The sequence below is a fragment of the Miniopterus schreibersii genome (genome assembly GCF_964146895.1).
Source record: "Miniopterus schreibersii genome assembly, chromosome: 5".
Classification (NCBI taxonomy): domain Eukaryota; kingdom Metazoa; phylum Chordata; class Mammalia; order Chiroptera; family Miniopteridae; genus Miniopterus; species Miniopterus schreibersii.
In genome coordinates, this window is record NC_138106.1 from 24,903,180 (window position 1) to 24,916,294 (window position 13,115).

General features: G+C 35.4%; 1 protein-coding gene across 1 annotated transcript in view; it reads right to left on the minus strand.

The window, feature by feature from the left end:
- PDCD10 (programmed cell death 10) overlaps nt 1-13,115 on the minus strand; it is a 42,157-nt gene that overhangs the window by 28,229 nt on the left and 813 nt on the right. The window lies entirely within an intron of this gene.

The following is a 13,115-nucleotide window of genomic DNA, read 5'->3' on the forward strand; positions in this document are numbered from 1 at the left end:
TTCTGGGTTAAATAGGTGGCTGGACTACAACACACTTAACCACCTTTTAATATTGTTCCTGTGGATTAACTTCCAACTTTTCAGAACACACGTTCACAAAGTAGGGCCATTCATGGTTTCATCAGTGTTTACATGAGTTAAAAACCACCAAATCCAGTACAATCTCCTTCCAGGGAGTATGACCTGGCTTTTCCCCTCCCCTGCTCCCTCTTCCTCTTCTTCCCCCACAGGCATGCATCTCCTAAACTCTAAGGGATTCCATGAGGCTTACAACCAGAGGAGCAAAGGGCTGCAGCAGTTCCTCCCAGGCAAACCCCTGAACCTGCGCCCAAGGTCCCCTTTTCTCTGACTTCTTAGTGAGCCAAAACAGCCCAGCCTAGGCTCATTTCCCTACCTAGTCCCCCTTCTGTTATCCCACACCCTTCCTTGTTTCACAGTTTCCAGCTTTAATAAATGTCCTCTAAAATAAAAAACCAAAAAACACATACACCACAAAACAAACAAAAAAACCAACCAACCAAAAACCACTAATTCCAACAAGGCTTATTAAATTCTTCTGCTGTTAAAATATGCTGTCATTCTTTCTACATGCTTCTTCATTTGAAATGGTTAAATGGACAACCTGAAATCACTCCAAGCAAAAAAGAACCTTTTACCTAAAGAGCAAGGGTCAGCTGATCTGAGGAAGGGCTGAGGCCCTGCCCCTTTGAGAAGGTTCCTTCCTTTTAGCATGGGTGTGGCCAGGCCTTGGTCAGTCAGGCAGTACATCATCGGCCCCTAAGGGATACTGGTTTCTGGAGTGAGTACTGATTATGCATTCATACTAGACTGAAGAATTCTGAGGCTATATCCCAAATCTGGAAAGACCTTAAAAAGTCACCTCATCCACCCACTAGTACAGCAGAAACCAAAATTCAAAAAATGACTTGTCCATGGTTACAACTGCTAGCTAATAATAAATAAATAAAAATTAATGTGGGTAGGGGTGGCAACATAGCAAGAACTATTTGCTTCCAATTTCAGATGTGTTACTTTGGGGTAAAAGTTTTCATTTCAAAGTAAGCTTTGTTTCTTGAGTGGTTAGCATCCACAGAATTAAAAAAGAAAAAGGAACCAGAACTATAGATACTAGTAATTTAGATACAAGGTATACTTTTCAACAAACTCGCCTTCAAAAACAGCCTTTGTAACATGAAGATATTAGAACAAACAGAATATAGGCAAGCTACTTATTTATACTTTTCCCCTTATTTCCCTGAATGTTCAAAATAGTACTGCAAATTTCTAACAGAGGGAATCAGTCTTAAATATATTCCTGGGCTTAAAACAATTATTCCCTTAGGGACTGATGATGTGCTGCCTGGCTAGCAACAAAAATAAGTTCTTGGCCATTCCAATGCTAAACTCTTACTGTTAGAAGTTTCTGCCCTGCCCAACCTTCAGGAGCTTGCTCATTTCAAGAACTTCACTTGGGTATATCTCAAGCTTCAGAATCAGCATTTCCTTAAACAGCCTCACTTTACTCCATCTGGGGCATGAGATAACTCTAGAGTCAAAGCTATATTTACTTACAAATAAAAAGAGTGGACAAAGGGAAATACTTGGTACTGATGTATGTATGCATTTCTTGGGGTGAAAAAGAAGCTTCCCAAGTTAATTTGACACTTAAAAGCTTTCTAGGCAGGCCTATTTGTCTTGTTTTCCTTTGTAGTCAAATCCAGTACTCAGCCCTCGTACCCAGTCCTAAATTCTTGTAATTCCTTTAATTTCCCTCCCTAAAGAGAGAAGTGTTATTTATTTTTGTTGGATCTCCAACCTGTCCATGAACATTTAGCTAAAAGAAGTTTATTCATTCTAGCAGTAAGCAGAATCCATGTGTTTGTGTTACCATTTATAAGTTTTTCTTTTTCCCTTTAGAGACATTAGAGTCAGCATAGCAAGTACACAGTAGACCATTAATAAATGTTTATTGAATGAACAAATTAATAAGAGATGGGCAATTTATAAATTGAATCATCCTTGTTAATACTTTTCAAATTACCAAGCCTAGCAAAGCAAAAACACAGAAATCTAATTAATTCTATTAACAAAGTCTGGACCATGTCACATTTACCAGTTTTTACTACTTCTTACTTTCCTAAGCTCTTCCTACTAAGCTAAGAGAATATAAGCAAAAAATGACTGCAAATAAAATCAGGATTTTAACAGAAATATACATGAACACCAAATAAAACTAAAGAAAAATAAAAGTCCAAGGTTATAAATTCTAATGTTTCATTTTTATTAGGGCTGCTAGAATATTTTTTAGATGCTGGGGAAACAAAAAGTATATAATTTAGTAGTTCACAAAATTGTCAACGTGCAAGCATTTTCAACATTAGATTAACCTTGATTTACACATAAGATCCCAAAAGTTATCCTACTTTTATCACAAAGCAAAACTTTCTCTATGGGAAAGGATGCAAGCGATAGTTTCTAAGCCATCACAATCACTTCAGTGCCTACTAAAAACACATATTCCCAAGACTGCTCAATCAGAATCTCCAACAAAAGGTCCAGGAAGCTGTCTTTTTAGCAGACAGTCGAAATGACGCTTGTGAACAGGACAGGCTGGAGACCACTGGTATGGAAAGAACTGTGGCTACATCAGAGAACCTAGCTACTAAGGTCAGTCTCAGAGGCTCAGCTAAAATTAAGTTTGACTAAGCACCTGAGACAGGGGCTTTTGGTTTTGACTTTGTCCAAGTTTCACTTAATCACTGACCTTGTTTCCCTATCTGAAGCAGAAAGGGGGTAAAATTACATCATCTCAAGGCCTTAAACTCTAAAATTCAGTGATAATATTTTATTATGTACTGGTATCTACTCTAGGTTCAAAAGTAATCTCATGGAAAATTTTTTTTAAAAAAGGAAAAGACCTGATTGGATCATAAAAACTATTTACAAATTCTAGTAAAGAAAGCCTCCTCAATAGTTGGTTGATTCAAGGTTTCAACTAACTGACAACCCCTTGCTTTCTTCTCAAGCACCTGGCATCAGGAATCATACCCATTAGGCTCCTAGATAAACTGATTTTATTCCAAGGCTATGTAGCTCAGTCTAACCATTTCACATAGCTGGAAAGGTGAGCATGCAATATCAAACCTACTTTTTAGGGCCTTCTTATGTCAAAATGCTGTAGTCACTTCCAAACAAGTGACAAAAGGGGTAGAGAGGAGAAAACTAGGAAAAAGGGAGGCAGAAGAATAAAGTAGGTAGGAGATCCTACTCAAACCAAAACAAGCAGGTAGCCTTCAAGATATACCTCTGTCTCTCTCCTTCCTCTGAAAATTATATTTTCTATAATTCAAGGTCTTCCATTCTACAGTTTTCTTTTTAAATAAGGGAATGTAGAACTCAACTTCCCTGAACATGCAATACAGTTGGTTTAGCATTTACTGAATTTTGGATTTAGGAACATCCAGAAACAATCTCTTGTTAATGGTAAGTGCAATATGTGACACTTGGCCACTCTATTTGTTTATATATACCAAACTTTTTTTTAAGGCTACTTCGAAATATCAAATGGATAACTTGTGCACAGAGAGAGATATGGGAAAAGAGCATAAGAATTAAAGTCTGAAAACAAGGGCTCACATCCTTGTACTTACTGTCAATTATAAACCATCATGTCTCTGATCAAGTCACTTCACCTCTCTATGCTTTAGTTTCTTCTATAATGTGGAAAAAAACTGAGCTGTATACTTGAAAGAGATGTGGTCAGAATGAAAGATAAGGTAATTTTTAAATCAAACCATAAAGCCTCTATATTAAAGACTTCATTTTACAAAGTTACTAAGCACTGCATTTTTGCACTTTTAAGTAATCATTCAAAGGAAGTACACATTCCACAAAGAATTATCACCTCATTGGAAGATCTACCCTACTCAATCAAAATTTTAAAGGCACTCTAAGTCTTATGCCACAATTTCTGGGTATCTGATACCACTAATTAGTTGAAGAACTCCACCTTTACTATTTTTAAAAACAAGATAAAAAAGATATAATCTTCAACATCTCTGTAAACATATCTGACCAAATAAACATTTGCTGAGCTATTAACAGAGGTTTTAACTAAAACATCTGAAAATTGAGTGAAGATATCTTTGAAAACAGAAAACACTGGCAAATGAGATCACAATGAACCATGAAGGAAAAATGTAAAAATGTTCTAAATTTAACTCCATTCATTTTATCATTTTTTAAAATCTCCATATATTTGTCACAGATAGGTGTTCCTTTAATAATACAGACTTGGTTCTAAACATATGGTTTATAAATACTCATTTAAAACTCACAATTCATTTTTCTATGGAGGGTTAAGTGAGAGTTAAGGATCTAAGAAAAGCTTCAAAATCCACAACGTTACCTAAGGAAAAGAGGAATATGACTGTTTCAGTTATACTTAGCCAACATTAACAGCATTGTTATCAGAGGTGAGTAATAAGCATAGTGATTCTAGAACCAGACTTGCCTGGATTCAATCCTGGGTCTACCGCTCACTAGTTGTGTAAGTTAGGGTAAGTTATCAAATTTCTCTGTGCTACACTTTCCTCATCTACAAAATGGGAATAACAATAGTATTTATCGTTTAAGGTTACCAGTGAATGGCACATGGTAATTATTCAACATTAGCTACCACGATTAAGTACATTTAATTTAGAATGACAAGATCAGATCTCTTTCTAAAAGTCAGGTCTTCTGCACAATCAAGCCAGAGGACTTAAGGACTCCTGAAAGCCACATAAATAAAGATAAGTGATTTAAATTTCTTTAAAACAGCAGAAGGCTTGTTTGTTCCTTTGTTTTCCAAATAAAATATTTTATCAAACTCTATATAAAAGATAAAACACTAAGCTGTTCATTCATCCAATGTGTTAAGTAACTATAGTTTACCATCCCTTTCTCCACAATTTGAAAACTACTACTCTGGGACAATCGGTACACAAGCATTATAAACAGAGCATTATGAAGAACAAAGATGAGTGGCCCCAATAGAAAGGGTAAGGGCTGGCAAAAGATGTTTGGACCTAGATTTTCCCATAGCTCAGATAGTTCCAGGTCTCCAAATTTACCCTTACTCCTGTCACATGCTTACACATTCAAGAAACTTAAATGTTAAAACCCTAAATTTTTAAAGCGAAAACAGTCTAGTCCAATCTCCAAATACATTATCTAGTCCAATCTCCAAATTCCACAATGCAGAAATAATATTCCACATTTAGTCACATTAAGAAACAAAATAGAATGGTGACAGATATTTTAAACAAATATATGCTACTGAGTTACTATAGCCAATTGTACAGACATGTTAATCTGCTAAACTTGAACTACTTCTAGACTAACCTGTCCTGCTCTGTGTCATCCAGGGGTCAAGACCCCCAGACTCCATGCAGAATGTCTGGAGACTAAAGCCAAAAGGAATGTGGCTCTGATTCAAAGGCACTTTAGGGTACTCAGCCACACAAGTCTGTGACTTTCAGCTGGGTGCTGCTGAGACCTCTGATTCACTCACCCTGAAAGTTAAACGTATCATGGCAGTGTGTGCACTTGCATATTCTGCAGAGAAGTGAATGAGCAGCTTTTCTACACACAGATGGACAGTATAGAGCAGTAGATAAGCGTTTGTTTGAAACAAAGACCTGAGTTTGAATTTTTGCTCAGCTGGGTCATATCATTTGTTATTTAATCTTTCTAAATTCAGTGAGAAACTAATGGAAATATTGATTAAAGTACTCACCTCAGGGAGTTATTAAGAGTACTAAATGCATATAAAGCACTTAATACTGTGGCTAACACATGATAAGCATTCAATTCACACTGTAGTTATTGATATTTTATTCAAAATTCTATGAACCTGACATGGCATCAGGACTGGAAATAGGGTGAGGCACACCAGATGTCTAAAGCACAAAACTGAGCTCTTATTTGCAAGACACAGTATCTCCTTAAATTTTGCACCCTAGGCCCCATTTGCCTCACCCTAGTCTTGCCCCTGGCATAACACACACAATGATAGCATAATACTGACATCACAATATCCTAAAGGCCATACGCTTACATAGCACATTTTTAATAACTTTTCACGTCCACTTGCCAAAATGGAGGCAAAAATAAATTACTGGGCCACCAGAAAAAGTTACATATCATCCAAAGAAAATTACATAGTTTTGGAATACTTAAAATAATCTGGTCATCAACTGCATTTTAACATGATTTGTCAAGCTCATGTTAAAATTACTTTTTATTCTTTTAACGTGCATACATCAACTTAATAAAGAAAGCTGGGGCCCAGAAGCAGACTAAGTAACGATCAAGGACCTTCTTGAGATAATTCATAAAAGAAGATAGTCTACACAAGATAATCAAAAGTTGATGGAAGAATCAAAGGGCTCCTTACCTCTGAATCAGCTGATGGGAAATGGGAACAACAAAAACACCAACCACTGGCTTCTAAAATATTTCTGTACAACTGGTTCAGGGGAAAGAATACATATCTCTTTAGTTGTGACAAGCCTCAATTATTTTTCCTATTCCAATGCCTAAATTTTTCTTAAAGCCAAGTCTGAACAAAATTTAAATGAAAACCTTTGTTGGAGGACAGGAAACAAATGTGTCCCCTCGGATATGTCCACCTTTTGCCCATAAAGTTCTTAATCTAGTGGTTCATGAATCAAATAACGTCTAACTGAATAGTCCTTAAGTATTTAATTGAGATACATCTTTCTATTTTCCTTTTTGTTAGTATCTGTGATCTCTTGTTTAAATTTCTCCAGTATAATCCCAAAGCTTTCCTTTAAAATCCCTTAGAAATTCAACTCAATTTAAGCACTCATACTGATCCTATGTTTTCTGCTGGAAAGTACACTTTAAGGAGATTATACCACATGGGTCTGGCTCTGTCTCTCTTATAATCTTAGATATCTACAGTTAATGACCACTAATTGCCTACGGTCCTCTATGCAATGTATATTTTCTTTACCTTACCTTACAAAATTTCTTCACATCAAAATGTTGCCACAAGACACTCAAATGTTGATAAAATGATTAGCCCCGGAAAACAAATTGACTCTGGCTCATTTGTTTAACACTAGGTGCTAAAAAGAACAGGTTCTATCTTGATAATGACATTTAACTTCACCATTAGCTTCTAACTGATCTCAAATACAAATGCAACTAGTCACAAGAAGAAATGAGGAAGATAGAATGATATCTGTTTATATTGTATACACAATTCTTTACATAACCTTCACTTGCAAAACTGTAATTCGCTTTTTAATGAAGTACACCAAAATTAAGTTAGGAACTCAGAAATTTCTCAAGTTTTGACAATATTGCCAAAAGCCAATTTTATTATAGATAAAGGCAGCAAACAAAAGTATGTGATTTCTGCATAAAAGACCACAGAATTATTCAAAATCCTTTGAAATCAAGAAACCCTTGCAACAATCTGAACTAGTACAAGGAGGAGGGTAGCCTAGAGGCCAGGTCTGATTCATTTACCATTCCCAACTGGCTTTTTTATAGCAACCTTATATGTAAGTCCATGAAGGCAGCAGAGGTGTGACATTTTAGGGTCTGGTCATTTCTTAACTCCATTTGAGTTCCAGTTCATCCTGAACGCAGAATGAAGGAAGGATGTTTCAGTGCCAGGAACCAGATGTTAAGTTAGAGAAACTATCATTTTCCCCCCTTCCTTACAGCTCTAACCCAAAATTATCAAATGAACTGAAGAATGTGAAAGTACTTAATATATCAGAAAGGGGGTGAAGGGAATTGAAAGGTAAAAACAAAAGGAAACCTAGAAAAAAATACGTATATCAGAAAGACTAAATGTTCATATAGTAGCCTTTCCATCCCCTTCCCCTTCTATCCACCATATTAGAAATGCCCTAAAAGGAACTTTTTTATTCCTTTATTTCCTAGTACCCAGCAGAGTACTCTGCAGTCAGTTTAAGTCAACAACAGTATTAGTTGGAGATGTGATGGAAAGTCAGATATAGTCCATGTCCTTGAAGGTGTGTAGTCTTGCAGGGAGGAAAGACAATAAAAATAAAAAAACTAGACACGTCAAGTTGCCACTTTGCGTAACTCAAGGAGCATACCTGCATTACTATATACATACTTACCCTACGTAAGTTCAACAGACATGCTTAACATTTTTTTGAAAACAAAACAGAAAAATAACTATTGAAATACGTAGTAATCATAATTCCATTCCATGCACATAAACCCCAGAATAAAAGAAATGAGACATGGACCTGCTATCTCCCCACCCCACCCCCACCCCCTAGATTTAAAGTCACAGTGCCTCTCACAATGAGCAGCTCACCACACTGTGACTCCTGTACTAGTCCTACAATATACGCATTTCTTTTCCAACATGGCCTCTGAATAACAAGTTAAATACTTCATCTAGCACTCACAGGAAAAGTAATTCTATTCCAGAGCTAGAGGAAAAACTGACTATGTTGAAATTATGTTAGTCTCCAAAGAGGTAGCCTCCAAAGGGATTTTTTAGATTGAGTTTGAATACAAGTAATTTTTGCCTGCCACACTGACTAGCATCTAGGATACAACTACTCTGTAATTGCAACTCTAAATCTAACTGCCCTCTAATGGAGCTCAATCACTAACATCAATTTTACTACAATGATTAAACATAAGGTCTCTTGAGTCCACCTGGATTCAAATACTAATTCTAAGCAATTACTGGTTGCGTGACCTTGGGCAAGTTGCTTAACCTCTCTATGCTTTAGTTTCCTCATTTAAACTGGGGATAATAGTGCCCCTACCTCACAGAATTGTTGCGAGGATTATGAGATCATGTAAAATCCTTAGCATGTCGCCTGGCACTTAGTTACTGCTCAGTAACTATTGGCTATCGTATTATATCCCAATTCATTCCAAAGAAAATTCCAAAGGCAGTTTCACACATTATGTATATACTCAATAAATATTTGATAAATGAATGAACTAAAGTATCATTATTATGAAATCTATACTTACTTCTGGTAAATTTATTTCCAAGGGACTGGCCTGAGTAAACAGTACTGACTACCATTTAATATGTTCTACTGCTGTTACCCAATAATTCATGAGCCTGCTGTTAAATCCCCTTTTTTCTTTCCTTTTTTTTTTTAAAAAAATAACAACACTTGGTTCTAGGCAACTGTAAAAAAGTGAGATTGAATAGATCCCATTTTGGGTGGTTAAAAAAAAAAAAAAAAGATTACCCATACAAAAATGTAAGGGTGACCTTGAAAAATAGGATTGTGATATTACAATACATCCGAGATGCAATTAATTTTGTAGCTAAAATGAGAAAACTTGAATTTTTCCTCTTCATGCAGACAAAAAATGGACCACTACACTACACCGTTTAACCTTTCTGCAAATAAATTTCTAATTGTTGCAATGAATGTGCTTTCATTTTTTACAGAGTGTGTGTGTATTCCTAAAACATAAGTCTCTAACACTAAAACTTTCTATGACATTTCAAATGCAGTAACAGACACAATCAATCACACTAACCTCTAAATCACTTTTACAATTTATATTATGGAGAAAAAAATATCATGGAATTAACTTTAAATTCTTAGTAATATCATCTATCATCTGACCTGAAGAAACCAACAACATAAGAAATAGTACTTCAGTTTTACCCTCCATATCTTGGCTATCACAGCAAAAGATATAATTTTGTCCAAGATTCCAATAACAGGACTGATTTTTTAAAAAGTAAACTTATCAAAGACTTATATTTAATAATAAAAACTGGGAGAATTATCAAATTTTAAAGCCGAATATCAGCAATCACTTTTTTGACAATATCTTGTGGGAGAGTGAATTGGTAAATTCATGTAAGCATATAAGCCTACAGCAACTCAGAGCTATTGAACTTATTCTATGCCATCACTACAGTACTGAAAAGGATTAAAGAATTTGTTTTCAGGACCAACACCTAAGGCAATTTATTCCTGAAATATAGTTTGCATGTTTTTAAAATGACCATCTTTTTACTCTCGTAAGTATCTAGATTGAAAGCAAATACAATATTACCATAAAACTTAATGAAATATGAATTTTTTCAGGAAGCCCAAAATATAAGTTCCTTCGAAACAAGCACTACTCGACTTTACAAAGGCACCTGTCTAAAGGTAATATTAAAGGTGAAATTCAAAGGAAGATAGCCATGGTTAAAAACCAAAATGAAACAACAAAGTAAAAAAGAAACATTTAGTTTGGGACAAAATTAGGTAACATTAGGGAAAAATAGAATTCATTAAAAGTTACGTTTCTTCTATTTCTGTATTTTGTCATGAATGTTGCTTGCAAAAAACAGGGCAGTGATAAGGTCTCCAAAATGCTCTGTTATACAGAAAATTTGATGTAATAGAAAATGATTCCTACATCATTTGGCCATAGAAAACTATTCTGATTTTAGAGACCTCCAAGAAAGAACATCTTTCTACAATTTACATTAAACTTCTGTCAATAATTCCTTTTTATCTAAGGGTAGGAAACATGTCTGTTTTACTCATTTCTGTATTTCTGTCCCTAACAGAGTGCTGGAGGCACTGTGTATGAATGCACTCATTCATTCACTCATTTATTCATTCATTCAGCAAATATTTACTGGGCATTTACTTTGTGCCAGATACTGTGAAAGTAGAGAAGTAAGGCACATGACAAATGATAGGGCTCTGCCCAGGTAGCTTATAGTTTAGTGAGGGAGACAGACGTTTATCAAATAGATACAGAAACAGTTAAGTTCCTATTGTGATGATGCTACCAAGGAGAAGTACAGACCGTGGTGAAGACATCATGAGAACTTACTCTAATTTTAGGAAGGAGTGGTCAGAGGTCAGGAAAGGTTCCCCTGACAAATGACATTTAAATTGAGACTTGAAAACGACTAGAAGTTGGCCAGCTTTATGAAGGGGAGGAGAAGCAGTCCAGGCAGGGGAGAACAGAACATAAATCAAAGGTCCCCAAGTCAGGAAGGAGTTCATGGATACAGTGACTGAAAGGCACAGCAAATGAGAAAGGCTGGGGATAAGGGTAGAGAGCTGAATAGGAGACAAAAGATAAATTGTCAGCATAAAACAGAGTAAGATGATAACAGTATCTGAATATTTAAGTCATTTAAAGTCTTTTTCTCGTGTAAAATAAATAACCTAAGGGAACTGAGTCTACAATGTTCAAGATCTGCAGAAAGAAGACCTGGATAATGCCTTGGTCCCACCAGTGACCAGTTACATGCCCTTGCACTTAACCATTCTGAACCTCTTCATTCTCTTTGTAAACAAGTACTCAATATTTTACCTACTGGGAATACAACGATAATACACACGTTCTTATGATCTTATATCCTTAAAAATAAAGAGAGAGATGTGCATGGGAGACATCCATCCTACGTCCTATAAGAGATGACGTCCAAAGGCTGACACAAGGCTCCTGCAAAACCACTATAAAAATACAAGTGCACTCATAACCCTGTAAACCTGAAATTATTCAATTTACAGATATCCAAAACGACCACAGTACTCCAGCATGTGATTGCAAGAGAATAAATATAATAGAAACGTTACTCCACCATTGCAACATGGGTGAAATATCAAAATTGGACCTCAGAAATAAAGTTAGTGGTAGAATTGAACCAAGGACAAAAAATAACACATGCAGAGCAAGTGCATTATATTAATTGTACTTACTTCCAAAGTTTCCTGACTTTTAATTCAAAAGCTCATTCACAACCTCACAGCTGCATGCCAAAAGGCAGAAGAACTCATTTCACACTTCCCCCAACAAAAAGTAAATGCCTACATTGCCATCTATAAAATACATTAACATTCTTGCTTTACTATCTCATTCACTCACATTCACCTTATGGTCTACTTAAACTATGGCACCTTTCTAACTTAGCATGAAGCAAGTTAACCCCCACATAATTTTCCATTTGTTCAGTTGGTCTCCCTTCCTTGTGTACTGCATTACTCATGGTGCTATATTATTCCTGATTTTACTTCATTCTACAGTATAATACCTCTCTCCTATTTTAAATGTCATATTAATTTCCAGATCGTCTTAACTTCGATCATAGGGGAACCTAATACCTCTGATCCTAGAGTTTTTGCATTCAAAAGGTGATAATATTAATAATTGCAAAATACATTCAAAACGCAGCATATTTCAATGGTCAACTTATATACAACAGTAAACTATGACTGATTACCTGCTATTACTAGAGATCTGATTGTTTATAAACTTACCAGGAAGAAATCCTGATGTAAATGAATACACTCCAAAATTCTACTGAAGAACTACCCAATAATATATTCATGAACTATAACAATTGTATAGGATAAGACTGAGACAAGCACATCACTTTCTACTCAATATAAAACATTAATGTCCCATTTTTCCACTTTAAATTGAGAATGAGTTCAAAATCATAGAAAATGCTAAGAAAAATAAAATATGTATGAGCCTCATGTTATTTATACAAACATCCCAGAGGCAAAAAATGAGGGAAAAATTAAAAAAAAAAAAAAATCAACAAAAATGTGCTATTACCTCCAAGAAATGCAATATATCTTCTTTTCTAGTAATGATCACACTAAACTCTCTTGATGCTATTTTATTTTTAAAAAGTGTAAAACAAGTTATAAGAAAGAATTCCAATCCCACTGTAGTCAGTTTTATAAAACGAGAGAGAAAAAAGTCCTACGGTAGGAGGGGAAAAGAATTTTCTTTAAAGGATGGGATACAGTGCTTTAACTGACTTTCTCCTATATCATCATCCACTGTTTAAAGTAATAGTACGGTCCATCACTTAATATATCCCTAATAAAAGAAAAACATATGTTAAGTTGAAACTGATTTTTTTCTTATTTTCCCAAAAAGTTATAAAGTGTGTCCATTTTTTTTTATGGAGGAATTTTTCCCCAGTTCAAAAAGTCTTCACCTTGCACACGGCTTCTTAAAAATACATAAAAGGCATTATTTTGCAACTTTCTCTACCCTCTTCAAAAACAACCAACTCTGTTTCTGGTGCAGCAGCTGTGATTCGG